The following is a 16,817-nucleotide window of genomic DNA, read 5'->3' as shown; positions in this document are numbered from 1 at the left end:
GTTGTGGACAGGTGTCTTTTATACTGATAACAAGTTCAAACAGGTGCCATTGATATAGGTAATGAGTGCAGGACAGAGGAGCCTCTTAAAGAAGAAGGTACAGGTCTGTGAGAGACAGAAATCTTTCTTGGTTGTAGGTGACCAAATACTTATTTTCCACCATAATTTGCAAATAAATTCTTTCCAAATCAGCCAATGTGATTGGATTTTTTTTCTCATTTAGTCTCTCATAGTTGAGGTCTACCTATGATGCCAATTACAGGCCTCTTTCAACTTTTTAAGTGGGAGAACTTGCTCAATTGGTGGCTGACTAAATACTTTTTTCCCCCACTGTAATTTACAGCATTTTTTACACCGGCCTAAAATGTTTGCACAGCAGTGTGTGTAAATAAGTGTATGTGTACGTGTGTGTGTTTATAAAAATATATTTAAAAAAATTGTATTATCCCCGGAATAAAATTTGCAACAATGTTTTTAATGGTAGTTGGATGTTTTGGATATGTTCTATTGGTGTAAGACTTGTGAATGTTACCCCTTCCTATCCTAAAACAGGACATTCAGAATAAAGGCAGTCGCTTACTTTGGAATTGAATGCATGAATGGATTTCCTTCTCTGAAAACTTTCAGCCAGAGTCTGGAGTGGTTGGGACATTGATATAGATGTAAAGCTGGGTTGGGTGAAGATCTGCTATTTGTGCCTCTAATGATTTTCTCCTTGTTTTTTTTTCACTTTTTTGATCATTCATTTTATCTTGGAGATCCACATCTGTTATAACACATTCACCTGCTATTTATCTTGTTTTTCTAGCTCACCATTTTAGCACTTAAACAGAGAAAGGGAAATCAACATGGGGGATGAAAGTGAATGGTTGAAACGTCCTGTTGACTAGAAGTGTGAGCACAAGGTAAGTTGTGATTTATGATGTTTAAATATGATCCACGTCATCATGCATGCCTAAAGGAGAACTTGAACTCCCTTTCCCACTTCCAGTCTGGACACTTTTACCCCCGTCCTGTCCAGGCCAATTTTCAGCTTTCAGTGCTATCACACTTTGAATGACAATTGCGCAGTCATGCAACACTGTACTCATATGAATTTTTTAGCATTTTTTTGAGACAGATAAAGCTTTATTTTGGTGGTATTTATTCACCACTGGGATTTTTATTTTTTTTGCTATGTAAATGAAAAAGTCCAAAAATTTAGAAAAACAGTGTTTTTCTTATAAAATTTTGGAAATAAATAGTATTTCAGTATAAATCTTGGCCAAAATGTATTCTGTTATCTTTTTAGTAAAAAAAAAAATAACCCAAATTAGTTTAAAGCTAAAAATTATAAATTTAAACTTTTTTTACTTTTTTTTTTTTTACATACTGTCACCCTAGCAGTACAGTGTCACCATGGTGGGGGGTGATGAAAATTTTTTTTTTTACACTGATTGCCTTTACACCCGTAAAGACTGTAAAAGCAATCATTTCTCCTTCTCACTAGCTGCATTCTTGCAGCCATTAAGAACTACTGTGTGAGCTGTGATTGGTCACAGCTTGTCACAGGGTACAAGGCTGTTGTGAATAGCCTTGTACCATGTGACCTCTGTGATCATTCACAGATTTCACACGTAGTAAGCAATGATGTCAAAAGTGACATCTTGCTTACTATTCTGCATGTGATCACTGACTGGCCAATCAGTGATCACATGATCGGGACCTCACACAGAGGTCCCGTCCGACGATCGGTGTTTCACTGTGTCCGGAGGACACAGCGGGCACTGGATTGTGGTCCTGCGTGCTGCCAGGGAGCGCGCACAAGCAGGGTGCGGGGAGGCTGTTTAAAAACGGCCACCCGACCCTGCACTGCCACTGTCCGGCCGTTTATATACAACAGCCAGATGGGAGGTGGTTAATGGCACTTTTTGGTTAATGGCTGGGAGGTGGCACAGCTTCACTATCATGAGCCCACTAAAGTTGGTTGTCACAGTGGATACATGATTGGGAACCCATCCCACTGGCTCCTTGTCAAAAGCTGTGACTGAGAGCTGTCTTTGACGGCTCAGGTAATGTGCAGTGAGCTTGCTAATTGCTGTTGTGGGTGCATATGTGCCGACGCGGGGTGCTGAGGCCCACTTTTTCTTGCTATTGCATATATGGGCTACATGGTTGGCAAAAGGTTACGTGAAGGGAACCTCCTTCAGCCCTACTTCGGGATCTTCACTGTGTAGCCCTACCTGGCACCGCAGAGCCTTTGCCTCAGTTTTTACTTGACTAGAAGGATAAAATGTGTCTGACGGAAATCCAATACATCTCACCATACAAATACCACCGTTCCTACAGTAAAGCATGGAGGTGGTAATATCCTGTTATGGGGGACTTCTGTGCAGCAGGGATTGGAGCACTTGTCAGGATAGAAGGAAAGATGGATGGGGTGAAAAACCATCACATTCTTGAGGAAAATGTGCTGCCTTCTGCCAGAAAGTTGTCAGTGAGAAGGTTTACCTTCCAACATGATAATGACCCAAAGCACACAGCAAAAATGGGCACACAGTGGTTGGAGGAGAAAAAGGTGAACGTCCTTGCATGGCCTAGTCAGAGCCCAGACTTAAACCCCTTTGAAACTCTGTGGAATGATTTAAGACTGCAGTCCACAAACAGTCACCGTCAAATTAAAGTGAACTTGAGTAGTTCTGCAAAGAAGAGCGGGCAAATATTGGCAAGTCTAGATGTGCAAAGTTAGTGGAGACCTATCCCAACAGACTAATGGCTTTAATTATCCGCTTGCCTGCCGCCCCATAGCAGATACACTACTATCACGTAAATATATGTGATTTTGTAGTTCCAGGTAGGGGGCTTTCGTGTGCGGTGCCCTACCCGTTCTGCTATTGGCTCCTGAGGATGTCAATCACCAGGTCCTGGCTGGTGATTTTTGACCAGGACTAGGTGATCATCTGCAAAGCTGAGAGGGGAGAGACCTATGTGTAAACAACACAGATCTCTCTCCTGTCAGCATTGACATGCTGCACAGCAGAGATCTAGAAAGCAGCAGGTTTGCTTAGTAAAACACAACATAGTACACAAAAAAATCACTCCCATCCCACAGTTAACCCTTTGATCGCCCCAGATGTTAACCCCTTCCTGCCCAGTGTCATTAGTACAGTGTCAGTGCTTTATATTAGCACTGATCACTGTATTAGTGTCACTGGTCAGTGGCAGTTAGTCTCCCCCAGTGTTAGATTGCCCAATGCAGTCCCACAGTTCCGCTATAAGTCGCTGATCACCGCCCTTACCAACATATAAAAAAAATTAATTATACGTATGTGCCGCCATTTTGTAGATGCTATAACTTTCACGTAAACCAATTAATATACACTTATTGGGATTTTTTTTTAGCAAGACATGTAGCAGAATACATTTTGGCCTAAATTTATGATGAAATGTATTTATATTTTTGTAATAATATGTTTTATAGCAAAAAGTCAAAAATATTGTTGTTTTGCTTTTTCAAAATTGTCAGTATTTTGTTTTCTTTATAGCACAAAAAATAAAAACCGCAGAGGTGATCAAATACCTATTTGTGGGGAAAAAAATGACATAAATTTCATTTATGTTCAGCGTTGCATGACTGCACAATTGCCAGTTAAAATAACGCAGCGCTGTATCGTAAAAAATGGCCTGCTTAGGAAGGGGGGTTAATCTTCTGGAAGGCGAGTGATTAAAGCAAAAATTGATTCAACAAAACACTGACACAAGCGGGTGATCCTTTTTCCAACTCGGTGATTCTGTTTTTGACTTTGTCAATTCTTTTTCTGACCTGTTGGTGTTCTATCTTTCACTTGGATGTTGTAACAAAAAATCTTTTTACTTTCTATGCCTCGTTCACATGGGTGTGCTGCAGTGTATACCTGTGAGAGGGCCATGTATGACCACAGGGGGATGCCCAGGTGTTCAGGTGGGTGCCATGCAGATGCGGGGGTGCAGTCCGAAATGCAGAAGTGTGCGTTTGGGGCTGTACACCCTCACAGCTGTCAGATTGAGAGCAGTGGCTGTGTCCATGCAGCTCTGTGTCCCAATTGACATGAATGGGACTGCCCCCATGGGGATGCATGAACACCTGTGGCTAAAAGCGGCAGTACGCCTGTGTGAACGAAGTCTACATCTTTATTTATTTATTATCGATCCTATTTATTCACATGTGTTATTGAAAGATCTTTCCACCCGTAAAGTTTGGGTTTATACTAAAGAGAGATCACCTGGCGGTTCTGTGTATCTCTTAAAGTATACCTACAGGCAAAACTTTGTAGTTTTGAATTGGGTGGAGAGGGTTTAGAACACCTGTCAGGTTTTTATTGCTGTCTGTGTCCCCCAGGGGCGGACTGACCATTTGGAAACTCGGGCACTGCCCGAGGGCCCGGGGTCAGTAGGGGGCCCCCTGAGATGCCTCTGGTACCTTTTTCATAGGCTTTTTTGAGTTTGGGCAAGGACACAGGGGCCCCATGATCCCCTATTGCCCGGGGACACCATGAGTTGTCAGTCCGCCCCTCTGTCCCCTTTAGGGAGATTCACCCTCTCTATTTGACCGGTTTACTATTATCACCGAAAGTAAAAGAAAATTCCAAATTTAGTTTTGTGACCAGAACAGGAACAGAGGGGAAATCTTCCAAGGGGGACACTAGTTTTGATGACAGCCAGGGATTCCTTCACTTTGGATGGGTTTCCTTTCACTTCCTTTTTTGGCCATGGGATAGGAAATGAAAGGAAATCTCCCCAATGGGACACAGATGACCAAAATAAAACTGACAAGTGTTAAAACCCTCCTTTACCCTATTGGAAATTAAAAAAAAAAAGCTTTGCCTTTATTTCTACTTTAAGGGCTCTAAAGATGAGACCTCTGAAGTCCTGGGTCTATACCCTGCAGTGCCCATTATGAGGGGTCTCCACTTTTCTATTTTATACTATGGAAAATGTAACAGAAGGAGCAGGAACACCCATAAAATAAATATACGAGGCCAGGGGCTGATTCATGCAACAAGGCTCAACCCATAACAACAATATCACCCTTGGGTGGACTGACCTTATGGGTTATGGCATCTTCAGTCATTTCTACAGGCTTTACTCATCTGTTTATGTCTCCTATGTACTTAAAATTGGTCTAAAATGTGTAATTTACTTATCTGCAGCATGTCACCCAGAGAATGAGCCACCTAGGGAGGCACTGCTTGCCTTCTGCAAGGTAAGACCCTCTGTCACTATTTTCTGTCTATTACCTGCATGCTTGTAATTAAGAAAAAAGTCTAAGAGACTCATACAGAACTATGACCCTGCTGAGGCCCAGCTTAGTCCCAGATCCAGTACTGGTTGCCTATCTTGTCCTCCATAGCCACCATACTTTAATGTTTTTAGAACTGAATTGCTGACTTGTATACAGTACATACAGTCCCAGTATGCAGATGTTTTAGCTTCGAGGGCCGAAAGGGCAGTGAGCGCCCAGAGACGAATGCTCGTAACGCGGACTGCTTGCAGCGAGGTTGGACAGTGCACCTCTGAAACCTGTCGACACCTAAACACAGAAGCCTCATACACTGGGGCTAATCACCAAGTTTGCATGAGGTCTAAAGTCTAGTTCTACATTTGCAGTCACATTTGTGAAACCCCCACTATATGTTTACTATGGGTTCCCAATGACAAAGCAAATCTAAAACCCTTGTTTAAAACAAAAAATAAATCTTACTATTTTTTAGATGTTTGTTTGGTCTTTGGGCAGACTGCAAGCTATTCTGAACAATTTTAGCCCTTTTGCTGCCAGAACCGTTTTTGCATTTTTTTGAACAAGTTTACAAAATCATTTTAGGCCTGAAGATTACACAAAACCTCCAAACATTATACATTTTTTGAAAGCAGACACCCTAAAGAATGAAATAGGGGTAGTTCAAATTCTTTATGTCGCACAATATTACCACAAAGGTCTAGGAAATGCAAAATTTCCAAGTGAGAGGACACTCTGATGGGATCAGTCCATGTGAGAGTACATTCCGATGGGATCAGTCCATGTGAGAGGACACTCCGATGGGATCAGTCCACGTGAGAGGACACTCCGATGGGATCAGTCCATGTAAGGGGGCACTCCGATGGGATCAGTCCATGTGAGGGGACACTCCGATGGGATCGGTCCATGTGAGAGGACACTCCGATGGGATCAGTCCATGTGAGGGGGCACTCCGATGGGATCAGTCCATGTAAAGGGGCACTCCGATGAGAACAGTCCATGCAGAGGCGCAAACCGATGGGAACAATGCATGTAAGGGGGCACTCCGATGGGATGAGTCCATGTAAAAAGGCACTCCAATCGAAACAGTCCATGTAAGGGGGCACTCCGATGGGATCAGTCCATGTGAGGGGGCACTCCGATGGGATCAGTCCATGTGAAGGGGCACTCCGATGCGATCAGTCCATGTAAGGGGCCACTCCGATGGGATCAGTCCATGTGAGAGGACACTCCGATGGGATCAGTCCATGTGAGAGGACACTCCGATGGGATCAGTCCATTAGAGGGGGCACTCCGATGGGATCAGTCCATGTAAGGGGACACTCTGATGGGATCAGTCCATGTGAGGGGGCACTCCGAAGAGAACAGTCCATGCAGAGGCGCAAACCGATGGGAACAATGCATGTAAGGGGGCACTCCGATGGGATCAGTCCATGCGAGGGGGCACTCCGATGGGATCAGTCCATGTAAGGGGGCACTCTGATGGGATCAGTCCATGTAAGGGGGCACTCTGATGGGATCAGTCCATGTAAGGGGACACTGATGGGATCAGTCCATGTGAGAGGACATTCCGATGGGATCAGTCCATGTAAGGGGGCACTCTGATGGGAACAATCCATGTAAGGGGACACTCTGATGGGATCAGTTCATGTAAGGGGGCACTCTGATGGGATCAGTTCATGTAAGGGGGCACTCTGATGTGATCAGTTCATGTAAGGGGGCACTCTGATGGGATCAGTTCATGTAAGGGGACACTCTGATGGGATCAGTTCATGTAAGGGGGCACTCTGATGTGATCAGTTCATGTAAGGGGGCACTCTGATGGGATCAGTTCATGTAAGGGGACACTCTGATGGGATCAGTCCATGTGAGAGTACATTCCGATGGGATCAGTCCATGTGAGAGGACACTCCGATGGGATCAGTCCACGTGAGAGGACACTCCGATGGGATCAGTCCATGTAAGGGGGCACTCCGATGGGATCAGTCCATGTGAGGGGACACTCCGATGGGATCGGTCCATGTGAGAGGACACTCCGATGGGATCAGTCCATGTGAGGGGGCACTCCGATGGGATCAGTCCATGTAAAGGGGCACTCCGATGAGAACAGTCCATGCAGAGGCGCAAACCGATGGGAACAATGCATGTAAGGGGGCACTCCGATGGAATGAGTCCATGTAAAAAGGCACTCCAATCGAAACAGTCCATGTAAGGGGGCACTCCGATGGGATCAGTCCATGTGAGGGGGCACTCCGATGGGATCAGTCCATGTGAAGGGGCACTCCGATGCGATCAGTCCATGTAAGGGGCCACTCCGATGTGATCAGTCCATGTGAGAGGACACTCCGATGGGATCAGTCCATGTGAGAGGACACTCCGATGGGATCAGTCCATGAGAGGGGGCACTCCGATGGGATCAGTCCATGTAAGGGGACATTCTGATGGGATCAGTCCATGTGAGGGGGCACTCCGAAGAGAACAGTCCATGCAGAGGCGCAAACTGATGGGAACAATGCATGTAAGGGGGCACTCCGATGGGATCAGTCCATGCGAGGGGGCCACTCCGATGGGATCAGTCCATGTAAGGGGGCACTCTGATGGGATCAGTCCATGTAAGGGGGCACTCTGATGGGATCAGTCCATGTAAGGGGGCACTCTGATGGGATCAGTCCATGTAAGGGGACACTGATGGGATCAGTCCATGTGAGAGGACATTCCGATGGGATCAGTCCATGTAAGGGGGCACTCTGATGGGAACAGTCCATGTAAGGGGGCACTCTGATGGGATCAGTTCATGTAAGGGGGCACTCTGATGGGATCAGTTCATGTAAGGGGGCACTCTGATGTGATCAGTTCATGTAAGGGGGCACTCTGATGGGATCAGTTCATGTAAGGGGACACTCTGATGGGATCAGTTCATGTGAGAGGACATTCCGATGGGATCAGTCCATGTAAGGGGGCACTCTGAAGGGAACAGTCCATATAAGGGGACATTCCGATGGGATCAGTCCATGTAAGGGGACACTCCGATGGGATCAGTCCATGTAAGGGGACACTCCGATGGGATCAGTCCATGTAAGGGGACACTCCGATGGGATCAGTCCATGTAAGGGGACACTCTGATGGGATCAGTCCATGTAAGGGGACATTCCGATGGGATCAGTCCATGTTAGGGGGCACTCTGATGGGATCAGTCCATGTTAGGGGGCACTTTGATGGGATCAGTCCATGTGAGATGACACTCCGATGGGATCAGTCCATGTAAGGGGGCACTCCGATGGGATCAGTCCATGTAAGGGGGCACTCCGATGGGATCAGTCCATGTAAGGGGGCACTCCGATGGGATCAATCCATTTAAGGGGGCACTCCGATGAGAACAGTCCATGCAGAAGGGCAAACCGATAGGCACAGTGCATGTAAGGGGGCACTCCGATGGGATCAGTCCATGTAAGGGAGCACTCCGATGGGATCAATCCATGTAAGGGGGCACTCCGATGAGAACAGTCCATGCAGAAGGGCAAACCGATAGGCACAGTGCCTGTAAGGGGGCACTCCAAACTACAAAAAAATAATAATAAGCTAATGCAGTTTGATACAACAACAAAAACAACTTTCAGGAATCAAAACGATGAATGCGACTCTTTGGTTGTCAAGGCCATCCCTAAGGACCTCTGTATTTAGTACAGTACCCACCACTGGCCTACATTTTTCTTCCGTTTGTAGACAGAAATAGAGACAATCACTTTGTTGTACACATAAGAGATATTCTTGTCTAAGTAGCCATCCACAATGGTCAAGGTCAACATAAAGAAATTGACAATACAATTCACACCATGTCCAGAGATGAATCACACAGGAATGCGTGTTGCTTTCCTATGCGATTCACATACGGTTGTTCAGTGCTGTGCAATTTCATTCCCAATCATTCATTCCCGCACTGTAACCTGATCACATGTTACAAAAGTACCATGCAATCCAGTGTGGGAAAAGCACTTAGATTGCAACCTGCAGTTGGCGTGTCATTACATTTTTATTGACATGCACTATAGATCGCAAAAGCAGTGCGTTTTACATGAGGTTGAGTCACACAGGAATGCACAGTGAGTTCCTGTGCGATGCAGATGCTGGCATGGTGTGAACCAGCACTAAATGTACATAGAAAAGGAAACTAGAACAGTCATTCTGGACTAATGAGCATTTTTGAGCCTGGGTTCACATACATGCAGTGCGGTATATTGCATGTGATTCACACAGGAACCGCACTGCATTCCTGTGCAAATCACATACAATTTGTGTGCGGTGCGATTGGAGCCATACATTTTGTATGGCTCTAATCGCGCCGCACCAGAAAGGTGCAGGACCCTTTTTCTGGGTCCACAATAGAATCAGATCACATGAGTATTCACACCTATGCGATCCGATTCTGCACATTATAACACAAAAATCCTTTTGCGCTCTTATGAAGACAAAAACCAATTATATCTGGCATACACCAAATATTCTGCAGCTGCTAACATCCAATCCTATACCGAGCAGAGAATAATAACATACATGTAAATAAATGATGTAGCGCTTAAGCATAAATACAATATATTATAGTGATCACCAAGTGGGATAACTAAATGCTCATTACTGACATAGGCCTAAATGGTGAGGAAATCAGCATGTGCACAGCAAAATGTATAGAGTCCTTAATGCACACACAACACTGCAACCGATACACACAGGAAAGTCCAGTGATCCATGTCACATTCCTCTTAGGCATGCAAGATAGGGGAATGTGTATAAACCCACACACCCTCGAATGTGATCCAAGAATGGCTAGAATGGCCTCTCACCTCCAGCCTGCGACCCTGCAGGGCCACAGCGCATTGAGTAAAATACCACCACAAGGACTAGGGTGCACTCCTCTCGATACTGTATCTTGGGGATATATCTACAGCTTCCACCTCTCCTCTGATGTCCTTGCGGGCCAGTAAGCCAGATGAATCCCAGTTCAGATCCCCATAAAACAAAAAAACATATCCTCCATAGTGCAAACTGTTTATTCAAGTATTAAAAAGAAACAAAGAACACACTCACATGGGCATCTGGATAAGACTATGTCGAAGCTATGCCAAACTAAGCTGCAACCAAACAGTAAATGCCCCGAATACTGGAAACTGTATGCCAAACCCCCCAAAAAAAGAATCCTCATTGTGTATATTGATACCAACCCAGTACCACTTATAAAAAAACAATTTATTATTAAAACCTAAATGGTGTATAAAACACCATATATAGTATGTCATAATACTATGATCAGTCATTGAAACCCAAAATGAGATCAATAGGATATATCTAGGTCAAAAGTATATATATATAGTTCCAACCAACCATAAAAATGGCATTTACATATAAAACACATAAACAATAAAAAACTATAAAAAATAAAATATAAAATTAAAATATCAATAAAACTGATTGACCACCTTTAGGCGTATGCTCATCACCCCTCATATTTACAGATAATATACCAGAAAATATAATAGTACTCAAAATATACGAAAGGTCAAAATTACATGGATAATACAGATATAATGTCAACATTGAAACAATAAATAAATTCAAAAATCGCTGATAAAACAATTTAAATCAAATTCAATATTGAGTCCTTTCGGTACCTGTGTATCCATATTAAAAATCCACTTTGACTCTGTTTGACTCAATATCCTGACCTTGTGACTCCCTCTCCAGTGTCTACGGTATTTCTCCACTCCCCAAAAGGAGAGACTTGCCGGATCTTTATTATGATATTGCAAAAAATGTTTGGAGACACTGTGTTTCGGAAAACCTTTTCGGATGTTTTGGACATGTTCTTTAAGTCTGACCCACAATGGCCTTTTTGTCCGTCCTACGTATTGGAGGCCGCAACCGCATTGCAACACGTATACCACCCCCTCCGTCCTACAGGATATAAAATCCTTAATCTGGAATTCTTTTTGGTTACTGGTGGAGATGAAGGACTTACGTCTGGGGTTAGGGACTTTGATAGCTCGACATGCGTAGCACGTTTTACAAGGGAAAAACCCCTTTTGATCCAAAAACGTACCTTTCTTGTTATTACTAGGTGGATCCAAAACATTATGTACTAATGTGGATCTCAATGTGGGTGCTTTCCTATATATAAATTTTGGGGCTGATGGTAACATTTTACACAATACAGGGTCAGTGAGTAGAATCGACCAGTGTTTTTTAAAAACATTCTCTATTTTCCTATAATTAACCGTAAAATCTAACACAATAGCCAATTGGTTATCAAATTCCGTGGTCTTTTGCTTGTCCACTAGAAGACGACTCCTATCCATATCACCTACTTCGGTGATTTTATTTTGTATAATATCTCGTTGGTATCCTTTATCCACAAACCTCTTTTCCATAATTTCAGCCTGCTTCATGTACTCTTCTTTTACAGTACAATTCCTCCTTAGTCTAATCAGCTGACCTTTTGGGATGTTCAGAAGCCATGGGGGGTAATGGCAACTATCCAATGGGATGTAACCATTACAATCTACTTTCTTAAAGAAAGTTTTTGTACACAACTTCCCCTCATGTGTATAAACACATAGGTCCAAAAAATTTATAGATAGCTGATTAACCTCCCATGAGAATTTGATATTCCGGTTATTACCATTCAGCTGATTAAGAAATGACAATAGGTCATCTTCTGTACCATCCCAGACGATAAAAACATCGTCGATGTATCTTTTGTACAGAATTAATTGTTGTGGGGATTGATGGTATACTGCCTCCTCCTCCCAGTGGGCCATAAAGAGATTGGCCACACTGGGAGCGAATCTAGCCCCCATAGCAACACCCCTGGTTTGCTTATAGAATACATTTTTATACCAAGAATAATTGTGAGATAGGCAATAGTCCAAACATTCTGTAATATATCTCCTCTGCGTCCAATTGAATTGACTAAACTCTCTTAGACCCCAATTGACTGAGTTGACTGCATCCTCATGGTTAATTATTGTATATAAGGCCGATACATCAGCACTCGCAAAAACCAATTGATTACTCCCCTTTATATTATCCAGCACCTGAATGAGATGCTTGGTATCTCTCAAACAGGCTTTAGTATTGCTGACTAAAGGTTGGAGGAAAAAATCCACATACTGTCCCATTCTTGACATTACGGAATCTATCCCATTCACTATGGGCCTCCCTGGTGGATTCTCCGAATCCTTATGAATCTTAGGTATCATATATATGACTGGTATTCTGCATACTTCTGGATTTAAATATTGTGCCTCTTTTTTATTTAATAGTTTCTTATCTTTTCCTTTTTTAATAAGCTTCATAAGGTCTTTTTTGTATACATTAGTCGGATTCTTAGGTAGGGCTAAGTAAGTGGTCACATCACTTAGGTGCGTATCCATTTCTTTTTCGTAGTACTCTTTAGTCAGTATCACTATTCCCCCACCTTTATCCGCCGGCCTGATAATTATATAATTTCTCTTCTTTAGTCTATTAATGCCAATTGACAAGGCTCTATTTTGTGTTCCTTTCGTAAGTTTTAATTTCTTCATGTCCATATCTATCATTTTTTTAAAAACCTCAACCTGACTATTGCTATTCATCTGAGGGTTGAATAAAGATTTGTTTCTCAATCCTGAATGAACAATATCATTGGCAGGCACATTAGATATCGTATTTTTCGCTCCCGGTAATCCCGAGAAGAACTTTTTGATATTTAATTTTCTGGCATATCTAAGAGTGTCAACATAAATATTGAACCCATTACCTGTTTTAGGGGGTGCATATTTGAGTCCCTTATCTAGGACTAATAATTCCTCAGAAGCCCCAACAGAGGAGGGGATGTAGAGGAGGCCGCCAGATCCAAAAGAAAAAGAGAGTCATAGGAAAGGGAGTTTTTAATCTGAGTAAGATCAAATTGACCACTGAGGAATTATTAGTTTGGTATAATAATGTATTCTATAAGCAAACCAGGGGTGTTGCTATGGGGGCTAGATTCGCTCCCAGTGTGGCCAATCTCTTTATGGCCCACTGGGAGGAGGAGGCAGTATACCATCAATCCCCACAACAATTAATTCTGTACAAAAGATACATCGACGATGTTTTTATCGTCTGGGATGGTACAGAAGATGACCTATTGTCATTTCTTAATCAGCTGAATGGTAATATCAAATTCTCATGGGAGGTTAATCAGCTATCTATAAATTTTTTGGACCTATGTGTTTATACACATGAGGGGAAGTTGTGTACAAAAACTTTCTTTAAGAAAGTAGATTGTAATGGTTACATCCCATTGGATAGTTGCCATTACCCCCCATGGCTTCTGAACATCCCAAAAGGTCAGCTGATTAAACTAAGGAGGAATTGTACTGTAAAAGAAGAGTACATGAAGCAGGCTGAAATTATGGAAAAGAGGTTTGTGGATAAAGGATACCAACGAGATATTATACAAAATAAAATCACCGAAGTAGGTGATATGGATAGGAGTCGTCTTCTAGTGGACAAGCAAAAGACCACGGAATTTGATAACCAATTGGCTATTGTGTTAGATTTTACGGTTAATTATAGGAAAATAGAGAATGTTTTTAAAAAACACTGGTCGATTCTACTCACTGACCCTGTATTGTGTAAAATGTTACCATCAGCCCCAAAATTTATATATAGGAAAGCACCCACATTGAGACCCACATTAGTACATAATGTTTTGGATCCACCTAGTAATAACAAGAAAGGTACGTTTTTGGATCAAAAGGGGTTTTTCCCTTGTAAAACGTGCTACGCATGTCGAGCTATCAAAGTCCCTAACCCCAGACGTAAGTCCTTCATCTCCACCAGTAACCAAAAAAGAATTCCAGATTAAGGATTTTATATCCTGTAGGACGGAGGGGGTGGTATACGTGTTGCAATGCGGTTGCGGCCTCCAATACGTAGGACTGACAAAAAGGCCATTGTGGGTCAGACTTAGAGAACATGTCCAAAACATCCGAAAAGGTTTTCCGAAACACAGTGTCTCCAAACATTTTTTGCAATATCATAATAAAGATCCGGCAAGTCTCTCCTTTTGGGGAGTGGAGAAATACCGTAGACACTGGAGAGGGAGTCACAAGGTCAGGGTATTGAGTCAAACAGAGTCAAAGTGGATTTTTAATATGGATACACAGGTACCGAAAGGACTCAATATTGAATTTGATTTAAATTGTTTTATCAGCGATTTTTGAATTTATTTATTGTTTCAATGTTGACATTATATCTGTATTATCCATGTAATTTTGACCTTTCGTATATTTTGAGTACTATTATATTTTCTGGTATATTATCTGTAAATATGAGGGGTGATGAGCATACGCTTAAAGGTGGTCAATCAGTTTTATTGATATTTTAATTTTATATTTTATTTTTTATAGTTTTTTATTGTTTATGTGTTTTATATGTAAATGCCATTTTTATGGTTGGTTGGAACTATATATATATACTTTTGACCTAGATATATCCTATTGATCTCATTTTGGGTTTCAATGACTGATCATAGTATTATGACATACTATATATGGTGTTTTATACACCATTTAGGTTTTAATAATAAATTGTTTTTTTATAAGTGGTACTGGGTTGGTATCAATATACACAATGAGGATTCTTTTTTTGGGGGGTTTGGCATACAGTTTCCAGTATTCGGGGCATTTACTGTTTGGTTGCAGCTTAGTTTGGCATAGCTTCGACATAGTCTTATCCAGTCCCGGGTATTTTATGTCCTGGATCCTGTGTGTTGCGGTTGTTAACAACGGGCTACAGGAATATGGCCGCCGCGATCCCGCCCAATGGACTCTCATTGATGCTAATACAGACCTATTTAAGGAAGTGCGATAGGCCAATCACGTTAGTCCTGATGAAGTCACGAGGTCACGTGACGCAACGCGTCGACGGCTTGACGTGGTGACGCACTTCCGGCGTGGCGCCATCTTGGAACACCTTTTGAGGTCTATGCTTACACCCAGCATATGGGGAAAACGCTGGATGTGACTCTGCCCATGTGAGTGTGTTCTTCGTTTCTTTTTAATACTTGAATAAACAGTTTGCACTATGGAGGATATGTTTTTTTGTTTTATGGGGATCTGAGCTGGGATTCATCTGGCTTACTGGCCCGCAAGGACATCAGAGGAGAGGTGGAAGCTGTAGATATATCCCCAAGATACAGTATCGAGAGGAGTGCACCCTAGTCCTTGTGGTGGTATTTTACTCAATGCGCTGTGGCCCTGCAGGGTCGCAGGCTGGAGGTGAGAGGCCATTCTAGCCATTCTTGGATCACATTCGAGGGTGTGTGGGTTTATACACATTCCCCTATCTTGCATGCCTAAGAGGAATGTGACACGGATCACTGGACTTTCCTGTGTGTATCGGTTGCAGTGTTGTGTGTGCATTAAGGACTCTATACATTTTGCTGTGCACATGCTGATTTCCTCACCATTTAGGCCTATGTCAGTAATGAGCATTTAGTTATCCCACTTGGTGATCACGATTCTGCACATTGCACTGCGTTTTTCAGACCGCTTCCGGGCTGTTGTTAACATACACACACGCAGCGGTTCGCATGAACAGGGTGCGTTTCTGAAGCGGTGCGGAATTCTCACAGAAAACGCAGCAAATTCTGCACTGTATCAGTGTGAGCCAGGGTTCAGTGTCATTATTCACTGAGAAGGGAATCTGAATGTGACGTAAACAGCTGAGAATTTTCTGATTCAGTTTTTATTTTCCTTTAAAGAATTTCCTTTCAGTGCTGCAACTTGTACTCGGCCTCTTAGAAGGCGGAGGGGAGAACTGGAATCCAATGTGTACTGAACTATATATGACAACGTAGCCTTGTCTACAGGTCCATGTGTCAGTGGTCAGTGCAGCAAGATGCTCCCACACAGCTCAGTGCGCAATGTATTGCTGCTTGTGGTTACCTGTCTTATCTATGGAGTGTTGTGTTCAAAGGAAACTCACATTGACTGTAAGTATCACATTGCTGTCTTTATCATTCCTGATGGAAGCGTAAAGAAAAGAACAACTCATTTTTTTTTTCTTTATTTGAGTTTTCTAGGAATCACATTGTAAGGGACAATGTGAAAAGAGCAGTGACTTTTACTCAATTTTCTAAAATTTAGTGAGGTGAAATCAACGTTGGTTGTCAACTATAGCCATGAACAAATTTTTAAGGAATAAGATGGATAATTTGTCTTGAACAAACAAATTTCCACTTATGTGTAGTTTACATTTGATAAATGACATTCATTCCTAAATCAAATGATAAAGTTGTAGTAAACTCCGCTTGGTCAATTGTACCTACAGGTATGCTTATAATAAATCTTACCTGTAGGCAGGGGTGGACTGACAACTCATGGGGCCCCCGGGCAATGGGGGATCATGGGGCCCCTGTGTCCTTGCCCAAACTCAAGCCTCTGAAAAAGGTACCAGGGGCATCTCATGGGGCCCCCTGCTGACCCCGGGCCCTCGGGCAGTGCCCGACTTTCCAAATGGTCAGTCCTCCCCTGCCTGTAGGCAC

General features: G+C 42.8%; 1 long non-coding RNA gene across 2 annotated transcripts in view; it reads left to right on the top strand.

The window, feature by feature from the left end:
- Nucleotides 1-616: 616 nt before the first annotated feature.
- Nucleotides 617-16,817, top strand: part of LOC149467739 (uncharacterized) — a 78,239-nt gene continuing 62,038 nt past the window's right edge. The window contains exons 1-2 of one of the 2 annotated variants that reach the window (XR_016311846.1): nucleotides 617-905; nucleotides 5,169-5,221. This is a non-coding gene — a long non-coding RNA (uncharacterized LOC149467739). The remainder of the gene's footprint in view (nucleotides 906-5,168; nucleotides 5,222-16,817) is intronic. The other variant, XR_016311847.1, reaches the window with a different exon arrangement.

Source organism: Staurois parvus, unplaced genomic scaffold (genome assembly GCF_062004578.1).
Source record: "Staurois parvus isolate SC_StPar_1 unplaced genomic scaffold, SC_StPar_1.0 ptg000102l, whole genome shotgun sequence".
NCBI classification, from domain to species: domain Eukaryota; kingdom Metazoa; phylum Chordata; class Amphibia; order Anura; family Ranidae; genus Staurois; species Staurois parvus.
The sequence above is the reverse complement of the archived record's forward strand: the minus strand, read 5'-3'. Positions and strand labels throughout refer to the sequence as shown.